Raw genomic sequence first — 13,851 nt, 5'->3', positions numbered from 1 at the left:
TAGGGTCGGAAGGGACCTGAGCAGATCATCTAGTCCGAAATTCGAGTTCAACGCTGTTCAGAATAATTGACAGATTTCCTTCTCTGAATTTAAAGGGTCACTTCAGGCTATTTAAGCAGTTGGGGCCAGAAGCAATTCAGCCTATTGTAGAAAGCTAAGTATAGGGAAGGGAACACTTAGTCAAATAGGGAACCTAGTTAAAACAGAGCTGCACCAGAGGTTTGCTGTCAGATGATTTATGTGCAAGCTAGAAGACTCTGGTGCTGGGGATTTATTCAGTCTGACAATGATTTAACATAGAACAAAATAAAAACTTCTGCCACAGCTAAGGTAATAAAAATTTCAAGCACACGAACCTCAAGACTAAGCCACTGACTCACCCTCTCCTAATTATCTCCAGAAAACACCCACTACTGCAAGGAAAATGCGTTTCTGCAGATGCCTGGTTTCTCAGGAGGTACACAAGTTCCAGTCTTTAAACTCAAATTTTTGTCCCATTTTACAACAAATGTGAAATAAGGCGGCTGAAATTGTCTGTTATCGCTATTTTTAGTATTAAGTTTATATTTCTAATACAAGGCTTCTGGTGTGGAAATTCCCCACATGTCATTTTGAGGTTCTATTGAGTTTGCCAACAATATATGGTTTCTCTTTTTTTTCTTGTTTTTGAGAGGCGAGGGAGGTAGAGGAATTTATTGTTTCAGGGGGAAAAAATAACCAGCAAGAACTGTTATTAGATATTATGCCTGCTTTAGTTTTCAAAGTGCCATCATCATCAAAATGGATGCTGAATTGTCTTCATCACAAAATCAGCAGTGCCAGTAAAACTGCAAACAGATGTGCAATGCTGATATGTTCCGACTGCTCCTAGAATACAATTCTCCCCTTTCTCTCTATGTAGAGGAGGGAGAGTAGAGTGAAATATAGATATTTGTAGTTGTCATACTTTAAACTGTATGTTTAAATTCTCCAGCTCTGTCCAAAAACTAGGACTCAATGTCATTGCTTCTGGCCAGGTCAGGAATCTCATGGCGAAAGGAGGGTGCTCTTGCAGAAGAGCCAGGTGAGAGCGGAGCTTCAAAAATAACATAAGCCACCCAACAAGGCTTTGATGGAGAAGAGAGAAAGATAGAAGACGTATGCGTGACCTGAACTGAAATACCAGTCATCGATAGATGAGAGTGTGATGCTTTGCCAGGAGGAAGCCTGCAGGAATCAGTAAGGAGGTTTCACTCTGGGCTTTGGTCCCAGGGTGCCTAGACAAGACAGATGTGGACTGAAAGTCTGGGGGAACGTTTCTCCTTTCACATAACACTTCAGCAGTTCAGGGGAAAGCCACAACATATTCTGCTGTTTTCTATGCCAAAACAGAATAAAAAAACAAGGCTTGAATAAGTGCCACCGTAATGAGCAAACTTTAGCTGTTTGACACAAGTTATACAACTTAATGTTAAAGATGTTCACTGAACATTTGGATTATGCAGCTGTAAGGAATAAAAAATATTGGATGAAAGAAGTCATTATAATAGTCATAGGAAGTTTCCTGTTACTAGCAAGTGTGCAAAAGGATTTGGTTCCTAATCGTGTAGCCCACAAAGCTTTATACACACAAAACCTGTAACTTCTGTGAATATCAGCCTGCTGTTACCTGTAAGCCAAATTATTTGTACGGTGCCCCACAACCACGCAAAACTACCCTGCAGGCAGAAAGTAAGTCAAAGTGTGAAGACAATAATTTCCCATTTAGAGTAAGGTTAAATATTATCAAGTATATATGCTGTGCCATGGGCAGACCAAAGCTAGAGCTGGCTATCAGGGAAACACAAACCGGGTTTGTCAAGGCATGGGAGGGCCATCATCTACTGCCAGTAGTCAAGAACAGCAACACAGCTATTTATCCAAACCCTGCTCTCCCACTGGGCCAGTCACCAAGCAGCTGATCTCTCTCCCACCCACTGGTCACATGCAGAGCTTGTAATGACAGTATCCATAAAACAATATTTAGATGAACATTGCATACAATCTCCGAGCAACAAATTTGCTCAAGAAGAGGCTAGTCAAGAAACTAGTAAACTCCATCAGAACAGAAAGTCCTGACAACTTGGGAAAATGAACAGTCAATTTGTAACATGACAGGAAAGCAGCTGCACTAGTACTGATGCTGTTTAGCATGCAATCTTGAGGAGTGTTGGTGAGGAACAAGGAGATAGAAAACTCTGTAGATGACAAAACATTTTAGTTGGGTCTAAAGGGAAATTAGGGAAATCTAAAAGGATGGAATTAAGCTAAGAGATTTAGATGGCAGGTGAAATTCAACATGGACAAGTACAAGGTAATTCTTACTGAAAGGAACAATATCAGCTACACAAGGGTACCAAGTTATATAGTGTTGAGATGCAAACAAGACAATAGGGTTACATTAAGAAGTCATAACTGAAAATATGATACAAAAAGAAATGGTAGTTGTCCTGAATACTGGTCCATTTTGGTCATCCCATCTAATACAGGGAGACTCCAAAATATACCAAAAAGAGCAATTGATCTGAGCTTTCAAAAGGCTTTGTAAGAAGAAAGATTAAAAGGATTAAGACAATTTAGTTGAGGAAATGACTAAGAGATGGCAAGAATAAAGATCTATAAAAATAACAGATGGTCTAGAGAAATCATTCGGGAACTCCTATCATATACTGTTTTTCATAACAGAAACCAGGCTCACTCAATGGCATTAGAAGGCAACACATATATTACCAATGAGAGAGAACACTTTACATGAGTAATTAAAAAAAAATGAAACTCACTCCCATGTCCAAGATTTTATTGAGTAAAAGAACTGAGTATCAAATAAAGTTTGATCAAATAAGTGCCTCCTCCGCGCCCCCCACCAGTTACACTAGCTAGGGTAAAAATTTACATGGGACATCAACCTCCATGTTTCCAGATCTAAACATGCACTAACTGCCTGAAACAAGACCGATTTTCCCCCCTCTTACATATATTAATGACCTAATTGGGAGGTCATACACTTCTGGAAGCATTTGGTATGGGCTACTGAGCGACTAGATCCCAGTTAGAGACCCTTTGGTCTGATCAGATATGGCACCACCTCTGCTTCTAATTCCTAGTGTGCTCCTGGCTGTAACAAAGCATTCACTTCTCATTTTCACTACTTTCATTCAGGCTAAATGCAGTCCTGTCCTATTCTTTGTACACTGAAGAGCACTGCATGCATGGGAGAAGGGAAACCAAATAAAAATTTAACAAAGCTTCTACGCTTAGAATCGCATCCTTTGTATTCTAGAAAGATCAGAAACCGCACCCCTTCAGACTGTGGGCTCAACTGAACGTCTCTCCATTCACACTGTCTGTCATCATCGTAATCATTATCCCCCAAGCTGTATGATCGCTGTAGCTTTGCATCACTCAGCTCTACTCTGGCTCTGTGGAGTTGGTCTAATAAAAGATATCATATCTACTCAAAGAAGCCAGCCTACTCTGGCTCTGTGCATCACACTTGTAGCATTTCAATTATTTGCTTAAGCTATGGCTAGTTCCTTGGGATATGGATTCAGTTTACCTTTCCCCCAAATGATGTGTTACCATGCCCCCAGCTACCCAGTCAAGCTCGCATAAGCAATAGGTGTTTGTCGATAGCTGCCCTTATGGAACCAGGTGGTAAAACACACGACGATCCTCATTTTTGTTTAAAGAAACCCTAAAATAAGATTAGAAGATAAAACAATAAATGACCATCTCTAAAACCAAAGCCTACTAACTCCGAATCATCTTAAAGGAGTAAATGAAACCATTTCTATTTAATGCCTCCCGTGAAATATTTGCACACTCCCAAATCAGCCAGTAGCGCCAACTTTAATAACAGCTTTTGTCATACAGGGACTGTCCAGCTAGTAAATTAACTGAGACCACCAAATGCAGATTCGTTTCTAGGTAGCCCTCTCTAATCAGAGGACCTTGAAACATATACCATTATTTTGTAGCCCAAAGTAATTTCTTTTGTACTTAAGGAGATTTTTTTTAAAGCTGGTCTCCTAATAAGGTACCTACATTGTTGCATTCAGGCATTTGTTGAAGAGGGAATAAGAGCTCATCTCATCTTGGCTGGCTGCTGAACTAAAGCAGCATTACAATGAAGCTGTGAATATATAGATATATGTCTTTGCCTGCCTAGGTTCCCTTCTCACCTAGTTTTCACCCACTTTTCCTTCTCCTGTAGCTGCCTTCTCTTAACATTCAACCACTGTATTTCCTCTGTCCTTACAGGACAGTCTCAGTGCCCGTCCCAGCTACAGCCTCCCCCTGTCCCTCTCCGTCCTTTGATTTGCTTCTTGCCTCTTCTTGCTATTGAAACTACCCTCACAAAAAGCAACAGCTCCTTCTGTACATGGTTCGCTATGCTGCTGCTTCTTCCCATTCTTTTCCCTTTGTCCATTCATCTATGGGTGCTGCTGTGTCACTCCTGTCTCTGAAATGAACTTGCTCTAGGCTCCTACTCCCGTAAATCCCTGCAGAAACCTATTTCTGCAAGACTTTCAAGTCTGCAGCCATCAGAGGACACTGCTACCAACCTCTTCCATTTTTATTTACACAAACAAAACCTATTAAACCATTGAGAGACAGAACCTGAAGAACTTCTCTAGAGCTTCTGCTCCAACCCGACCTGCGACTTGAATTTCCTTCTGAAAGCACAGGTCAAAATGGAGTCAGAAGACAGTGGCACAAAAGCAGAAAGTACCCTTGTATTTTTAATCAGCTGAATTAAGTGGTGATGGTGAGCTGCTAAAGTCACTCCCAGTAAAATACACTGACCTGTTCCTAATTGAGGAGTGAGTCTGCTTCCCCTCCTTTAAAATCTAAATTTAGGAGAACCTCATTGGATAGGAAAACAAGTTTAAAACCAAGAAGAAATTAAAAAGACAGGTCAACAGGAAACACTATGAAGAACCACTGCCAATTATAAAGACAAATTAAACACAAGTTTATTTTAGATCCAGTAAGCTAGGGGCCGCTGCATAAACTTAAAAAAATTATTTAGCCCCCAATAGCTACAGAACAACTGTGTCAGGAAAGACATGCAGGAGAGAATATAAATTTAAGTGGCAAAACTAAACATCTGAATCCCAACAAGGAAAGCGGTCTAGTTTTTAACCTTCTGCAGCAATATCCTGGAGCATTGCTTATTTGAGTTACTGTTAAAATATTAGAAGTTTTGTTTCCTAGCGTGCAAAATAAAATCAAGTATCTCCAGGAATTGTACTAGGAGGACAGGCATGAAGTGTCTTAGTATAGTCTAGCTACAAAGCATAGTAGTATAACAGACTTACAAAATATGCCCCATGAAGTGACGTGCCCCACCTATGCAAATGTATGGCAATGCATTGCATCTCAATAGAACCAACATATAAAAGATCCAGGAGATCCAGGTGCATGACTTGATTTGGAAAATACCTGTATCATCAGATTCTGGAAGAGATTTTCCACATGGATGGACCAGTTAAGAGACCATAGAGATTTAAAAAAAAAATGTCACCAACAGCCAAAAATAAGTGGGTTTCATCCTCAATCTGTTTACCTCTTAATCCAGTAATGTCTTCACCCTGGCCAGCTGCAATGGAGCGCAGTCAGTCAATTTTCAGGAATTTGCTGAAAGCAACTTGCTCTGAAGAAGAGTATCTGACAGCATGTACAGATCTGGAACTATGTCATGTATATTGATTGCAAAGTTGTGACCTTACCAGCTGTGTGGAGGCAAAACTTCCAGATGCTTTACAAGCTACTTAATTTTTCTAAAAGTACTCATTCCTACCCCCAAGGTGTTTTCTTCTTTAAAAAGTAATTTCCCTACTTTTCAGATGATCAAAATCTCGTACAAAAATGTTAAAGACATGTCCGTTCACATCCCTCAGTGTTTAGCCTGAACAATCCTACGTTAACATTATGACAGCTTAAATGCACAGTACTCCGAGCGTGCCAGTACACCTGGAATGGGGCCAGACTCGATGATCTCCTAAGGTCCCTTCCATCCCAAACATCTATGAACCTACGTTTGCCATAGGAACCTTAAGCCCCTTGTATACAGTCATTTATGCCCCTTGTATACAGTCATTTATGCCACTGCACAACAGGGCAGTTCTGTCATTTATTTTAGCATCCACAACTGATTGTTGTAACTTATGCCCTTCAACCAGTAATCCTAACTTAGAATTAATAGCTATTTTGCATTCATTCTCCCTTTTTACTTCATTTCAAATACCCTGAAGAACCTGATGTAATTATCAGTAGTTCACTGTCAAACCAGGAGCTTGTGACAATTGAGTCCTGTAGCAGTCTGTCTTGTGTTCAGTACTACTCAATGTTTTCACTTAGAAATGATGGAAGAGTGCACATTTATAACACTTGTGGATAATACCAACCTGGGAGGGATTGCAAGTATGATGGAGAACAGAATTTAGAATGATTTTGATAAACTGGAGAAATGGAATGAAATCAAGGAGATGTAATAGAATAAAGACAAGCTCAAAGCAGGATAAGTAGGAAGGAAACCTCCAATGTACACACACAAAAGGGGAATAGCTGGCCACATAGCACAGAAGAAAATGATTTTGGGCAGGTACACTGGAATACACATGGGGGGGATGCAAGTCAACAAAGTGATGCAGTTGCAAAAAGGAAAATATCATTCTGGAATGTATTATTAGGAGTATAAGAAAGACATGGGAGGTAATTATTTTGCTCTACTTAGTGATGGTGAAGTCTTGGCTGGAGCACTGCCCCCAGTTTTAGGCGCCACATATGAAGAAAAATTAGAGAATGCAATGGAGAGAAACAAAGACAAGAGGTTTAGAACACACGGCCTATAAGGAAAGAAAAGCATTTACACTGGTCAGCACAGAAAAAAAGACGACAGGGTCATTATAGAGAGAATGATAGCCAATTTTTCTGTGCCCAGAGAGAGTAGGACAAGGAGTAATCGCTTAAGTGACAGGAAGAAAAGCTTTGGTTTAAAAACTAGGAAAAACTTTCTAACTGATGGAAGTTTAACAGTGACACTGGTTATCCAGGGAGGTTGGGGAACCCCTGTCACTGGAAGTTTTAAAGAACAGGTGAGCCATAAGACCATCCAGGATCGTTTTGGTTTACCTGTTGCTGTTCAAGAGCAGAGAGATGAACTAAATCAGTGAGGGCCAATCTTTTTGGTAGGCATGCCCCAAATTAGCTCTGAACCCCGAGTACCACTCTGATGCCCTTCCCCTGCCTGATGTGCTGCTCTGCTCCCTGCCCTACCTGCCACTAAGCTGTCCGTCCCCTCCTGGGATCTGTTGCGTGTCCCACACAGAGGCTGTCTGCGCTGCAAATTGGCCACTCCTGGACTACACAACCTCAAGGTGTCCACACCTCCGTGTTTGATCACATTCACATAAATGCTACAGTCACGGAAGAGATTCTGCGATGATCATCTGTATTCAGAGACTGGGCATGAAGCAGATCTAAGTTGCAATCTCTCTTCGTATAAGTAATCTCTTGTTAATGGAAACATCTATTCACCTGTGCTTTTCTTTAAAATATTTAAGATACTTTTCTTTTGTCCTCATTTCATAAAAGAATCAAAACACTAAGTTACTGCTGGCAAACTTTTCATGAGCCAAATATGATAGGTGATAATTTGTTAAGTACCCTTCAGTGAATCATGACTAAAAGGATTTCCCCCAAGTAACTACAAAACACCCGCAGTATTTGTTCTGCTGTGGGTCATCACCAAATTCCAGTGTCTTATGAGATTTCCCAATAATATTTAAGCATATTCAACTGTTTTCTCCCCTTCCCCCCTCAAGGTCATTTTTAGATTACAAGGATAATACAGTATGACTTTCCAAATTTATGGCTCAATGCAGCATTAAGTCTTGTAATAACAGAAAGGGGGTGGTTGAAGCGAGACAGTAGGCATAACTTTCTAAACCCTGTGTTAACGGGCTAAAACACTCCAATATAGTTTCCCTCTATCTCTTATTTACTAGGATTGGTGAAGAAAATTTAAGTTTGCAGCCCTCAGCAGTGCTGTAAATCAATGCTAGAGGAGCTCTGCAGTGTCCTTGCAACAAGCTGCGCCTTCAATGAAAATCAATGCCACGGTAGTTTAACAGGACTGGACTAAAGGCACAGCAGGGCAAACCTGGGATGGTCACCTAGCTAGGGTTTCTAATAATTATGGGGAAGATCAGCAACAGAGACAAGATTTGGGAAGGTTACCCTTAATGCGGTCCATCAGATACAGAAATTGAACTCCTCTCAATGAGAGTTATGCAGGAAAAAGACAGGTTCCTAAATGATTTATTAACAAAGATGACCTTCCCTTAATGTCTCAAACCCTGGAGTTGAGATTTTCACATGTGGTATCTGATGTGTATTAATGATGGAGCTGAGATGTGGGGGACAGGAATGTTTTAATGACTGAAATTTGAGGATGGCAAACCAAAAAGCAGCTGCAGATTTTATTACTATTTTTAAACAGGAAGAAATTTGTGGAGCTAAGCAATCAAGAGTTTCCCATCTGCGGAAATCCACTCTCATCCCTTGCACACAATGCGGTGGGGTGGTACACAGCAGAAGCTAAAGATGAAGTCAGTCTGCTCCTTATCAGCGATTCATTTAATAGCAGCTGACTTACTGCAGAGGTCACTAGGGAGCAAATAAAGAAATGCTGAGTAATTCTTCCCATGAGATAAGCTCTTTCCGAGCAAGCACAGACTATAACGAGACGGGTGTTTGGCTATGAGTCTGCGTTTCTTCCTCGGGGTTGGCGTGGGGGCAGTTCAGCAGCGCGTTGTACGCTGCACTGAAAATACAACTTGAATGATACCACAGGGATGGCCACAATGGATCCCAATGGCATGCAACAGCCAAATCAGATCTAAGCAGTTCAACGGCTCAGAAAGCCTCCAAGATAATCCACAAGGTTAGAAAAATATCCTAGTTTCAATTTTTACCACTCAGCGTTTTCCAGGGGCGGGATTAAGATTTTGTAATCTCCACCACGGTGAAATGCGACGTTTTTCAGGAAACGCCCCATAGGGTTGTTATAACAGAGTGTTAATGTGGGCACAAAAACAGACATGTCTACAGATGTACATACCATGGAACAAAAAGGAAGGAAGTGATGTAAAAGCACCTAAATCAGAGACCTTCTTGAAACTACAATTACCCTTACACTGAAAAAGTGAGCAAATAGAAATAGAACTAGGGGATTCTTCAAATAAAGTAAAATTTACTCTATGCAAACCCAAGGCATCACTTAAAATTCAATTGAAGTCCTCGTCAGCAGGACTTAAATGCTACACAGGGATTGTGTGGGTGGCTGGCTTTGTGCACCCGGAGTGAATTAACTGATTGTTATTAGGGCACTGACAGAATATGTCTTCATTATTTCCGCAGTTCCAGAATTAGCGTATTCCCTTCAATACCATTTACCTTTTTCAGATCTGACGAAACAGTGCCATTCAGCCCTTAAAAAAAATTAGCAACATAAATAAGCAACCTTATAAAATGCATATTTTATATACATATAGTGGGACCTTATATAGAGGGACCTTGCACATAGTGTCCCTCTCAAAGAAGGGATTCTTTTGACATATATAAGGGACAGAGAATATTTCCCCCTGACAAAAATACTGAATTTAAGCGATTTTCCCCCAACCAAAGAAAGCAAAATGAGAGTTTTTATTCTGCAGTGATTACATTAGGCCATTGCAACGCAATGGTACGCTGACTGACCCCCCCGCTCCCGATCTACAACATTCTTGTCGTCTCAGTCCAGAGATTTATCAATAGTGTTTCAAAAATTCCAGTAGCATTAATACGGTACATACACTTACAGGATGAACAGATAGCATGACTGATTCAATTTTTATCCTCAATTATCTAGAGAACTATTTAAAACAAAACAACACAAAACAAAACCTCACTGAAAATTGAAGGAGGGCTCATATTGCTCAAGGCATAACAATATAACTGGCTTTCCATAATATAAAGCCTAAGCACCTGAGATGTTCATATTTTATGAATTTCTTGCTGAATGCATGATTCAAGCCAGGACTTCATTGTGACACACAAAGCAAAAGTGCAATTTGAGGAACGTTCAGGTTTCTATGCTACCTGTCTCACTGAACAGTCCCCAGGGGATATTAAGCACAAAATAGTCTCTAAAGTATTCCTGCTGATTCCTGGCTTGCTAAGGACAGGGATTCTCAAACATTTTAATATAAAAATAGCCTGCAAGAGCACCTTCCCCTCTATTCATGGCTGCAAAACCAACTTCCTTTCCCATGTAACATTCTTATGGAAAATACTGCAATTGCTTACACATGTTTAAGTATATGGTTTGCCCTTTCAAAGGAAACTACACCATCTATTTTTATTCTTCATTTCATCTCCCACATTGTTCCCCTCCTCTTCTTCACATGCTTCTATACTGTTTAGTCATTCTTCCTCCTGGGCAGTGTCCTATGTCCAGGTTCTCCCAACAGTAGCTATAGGTCTTCTGCTCATGAAGTCGGTCCTACTATTTTGGAGTCTATACGTCCTCAAGGTCATTCTACTTCTCTTCAGGAAGAAGTGGCCCCTAGTGGAAGCTTCCCCAGTTCCAGGAAAGAAATCCAGGCACTTTTTTTGCCTGGCAGAATTTGGACAGCTATAGAAGCAGTGGAAGGAGGAAGAGAAGCCAACATCGTCATGTTACCTGCTGCTTTACATTTTTCTACTTTCCAAAAGCAACCTTTTTCTTTGTTAACAGTGGCTCTTGGCTCTGGAGGATGAGCAAGGAGTAGAACAAGGAAACTGCAATATACTGAACAGAAGGTGCAGCCCCCTGAGCATTCAGCTAAGGTAGGGAGGTGACATTTATGCAAACTCTCTAAAAACTCAGATGTCATTGAAATCTGTTAGCACCGAGGAAAAACTCTGAAGACACTTTCGCATCGTATAAAGGAGCAGTTAAGGGCACAAGTAAAAATAGAACCTGCCTTTGCTGTTCACCTTCTGCTGCCTACCCAGTTGCCACTGGTTTGGGGATAACCAGATTTCCAGGATGAAAAGTAGGGAACACAGGCGTCAAATGTTTTGGGCTTCAACCGGATGAGATGAAGTATATTCTAAGGGGCAACCTGTGCTGCCCAAGATGTGAAGCAGCATTCTGGTCTCTGATAAGACAGCGACTGCCTCCCTCTATGCTCTGTAATGGAGAACTGCCCAAGTATAAAGAGGAAAAATAGTGTCTTTAATCAGGTTTATTACCAGTTTGTGCTGGTTTCTGCTGCAATCTATGAGAGTCCATCTATACTCAGTAGCAAGGGAAGACTGTAAGCTTTAGAAGCAGCTGCATTTTCTGTACCAATGTTTACTACTAATTATACAAAGCAAAGCTAAGGTCATATATCCAGTTAATTCTGCAGCTGAAAAAGCTTTTAAATATTTATGATCGCAATAAACCAGTATTGATTTACTTGCAGTCTCCTAAACTCTGGCCTAATCAATTAAAGTTAACAAAAAAAAGCACAAGCCTTCAAGCAAAATTTGTTTTGGACCTTTTAGCAGTGTATGTCATCTGGTAGGGAAGTGGGGCGGGGAATGGCAAAAACCTAGAGCAATTTAAAGACCACATGTCATTTGCTGTTTTGTGCATTCTCTCTGCCTCTCCCATACACACAATTATTTTCTTATCTAAAGTTACCTTATGGTAGGTAAGTTACTTGAGACTACTTTCAAGGGGTTATGTGGGATTTACATTGTTGGATCTTGAGGCTCCAGTGAGACTCATGTGGGAACTCACCTATCTTGTAAGTGTTTGACATTCAGGCACCTGCACTTCAGTCACTCAATTTATGCTGTCACTTGGAAATGAATTTCTGTGCAAGAAACCAGAGTTCAGATGGAAATAGTTGCTGAAAAGCAGCTTTTATCACTGCTTTCATGCTCTTATGTTAATATCCCAAGATGGGGATTTTTTTTTTAATGTAAAGAAGGGCATGGAATCAAATGTATCTTTAGCATTGGAGATAGGCTGGAATAGGACCTATGTTCAATGATTTCATCTCAGTATAATGCAGCCATTTGAATTACAAACTTATCTATAGCAAAAGATGATATGAAGCTACCTGCTCAGATAGAATGCTTCCTGAGCATTCAGATTCCCTGTCTATAAGATGGAGACAATTATATTAATTTGGTAAAGCATCTTGTGCTTTATTATTAATATTACTATTATTATTATTATTGCTATTATGTGTTGCAACTGTAGATAAGGAGCAAGCAGGAACAGAGCACAAAGCGTCTTATGACAAGAGTCATACCTTGTACCTCCTGCATTTCAAGACAGGGGAGAGACCCTCGTGACAAGGGACTTAAGCAATGCAGCCAGCATATATAGGTCTAAGAATCTAAGCACCTCAGAGAATTTCCAAGTTCCCAGAGACCCCTTCCAGAGACCTGTCACCAGATAAGGGTGCTGGAGAGAAGTGTAGAGATGATGCTACATTCTGAGCTCCTCAACAGGCACCTTCATGCAGAGATCCAGAGCAGAAAGTGGAGGTGGCAAACCTTAGAGTAGCATTTGTAGCCCATTAGGAGACATCAGGCTACCCAGTTCACAGGAGGTCCCAATGCATTATGGTCTCAAGAGAGGAAACTGATGTTGTGGCAAATCCCAGAGATGGCATCTCTGTCTAGAAAGAAGCAGCAATCATTTGGAGTAAAGCCTTGCAACAGGAGTTCTCCTGAATTCCTCAGGAAGTACGTAGCACCCATGCCAAGGCCTGAAGACCCAAAGGGCAACTCATCTTTCTCCAACCTGCTTCACTTGGACCCCAACCTAACACACTTGCGCCTGGTTCTCTTACCACTGAAACAAGCAGAGGCACATGCAACTTAAAGTCTAAGGACTCTCAAAACCCAGTGGTGGAAGATTATACCCTCCACTTACTGGGGGAAAATGAGAGATTCACTGTTTTACACATATAATGGATCTAGCTGTCTGATGCTCAGAGCATGTAGAGATGGAGTCAACCAAAAGACAAAAATAAGCATGAGGAGCTGTGCCAAATGCAAGTGAGTTTCTATGATGTACTGAGCCCCAGAAAAAGCCACAAAAATCTCCCAGTGTAGCACAACAGTGCACTGAAGTGTCATATGTAAGCATTTGTACTGCGTGAAATGCCAAGGTGTGTTCAAGAATGGAGCCAAAACCCTTAGCACAGAAATGCAGTAAAAAGGGCGTTAAGGAAGAAGGAAGGGGAGGAACTGAGTAAGTCGGGGGAAGCTTCTAAGGGAGCCAAATTCCTAAAATAAGAGTTACCAGGTCTCAAATATCAAGCAGTGAAGGCCCAAGGTAGCAAAATCCTATGAACCAGAACATATAAAGAACAATTAACCTAGTAATGGTAGGAAGGTCAAGAAAACAGATAAAAGCTATCCAGTGTCACAGGATAACGGCAGTAGGCAAAGTAAACTGGAGTTGTGATTGGCAGAAACCACTGAAAGACTCTTCTAGAGCACTTATTCCAGCTACACTTCTAAGGGCTGCCATACGGAGGCCTCTGATATACTTTTAGGTAGCCACAACTTAGGGGAAAGAAACAATTTAGCAGGCCCACATATGCTTCATGGAGTAACCCTCCCCCCGCAAAACCAGAAAACAATTAAAAGCTCAGTGAGTTCTTGCCTGATTGGCGCTGCAGGCATGGGACCTAGAGTGTAAATCCTGCGCAGATGGTATCTTTAAAGAGCAAGAGTTACACCCACTAAACTGACAAAATAAAAATCACACCCACGGCCCTCTTCTTCCCCAAT

At 41.0% G+C, this 13,851-nt stretch overlaps 1 protein-coding gene and 1 long non-coding RNA gene across 3 annotated transcripts in view; one reads left to right on the top strand and one right to left on the bottom strand.

Annotated features, from left to right (window-relative positions):
• The window catches only part of USP22 (ubiquitin specific peptidase 22), a 115,652-nt gene that overhangs the window by 44,389 nt on the left and 57,412 nt on the right, over window positions 1-13,851 (bottom strand). The gene's annotated exons all lie outside the window — the stretch shown is intronic.
• The window catches only part of LOC109294339, a 15,417-nt gene continuing 12,011 nt past the window's right edge, over window positions 10,446-13,851 (top strand). Inside the window, exon 1 of the long non-coding RNA XR_002096506.1 lies at window positions 10,446-10,893. This is a non-coding gene — a long non-coding RNA (uncharacterized LOC109294339). The remainder of the gene's footprint in view (window positions 10,894-13,851) is intronic.

The sequence above is a fragment of the Gavialis gangeticus genome, unplaced genomic scaffold (genome assembly GCF_001723915.1).
Source record: "Gavialis gangeticus isolate Ggan-Ray unplaced genomic scaffold, GavGan_comp1, whole genome shotgun sequence".
NCBI classification, from domain to species: Eukaryota; Metazoa; Chordata; order Crocodylia; family Gavialidae; genus Gavialis; species Gavialis gangeticus.
Note: the sequence above shows the minus strand (reverse complement) of the source record. Positions and strands in the feature narration are given on the sequence as shown.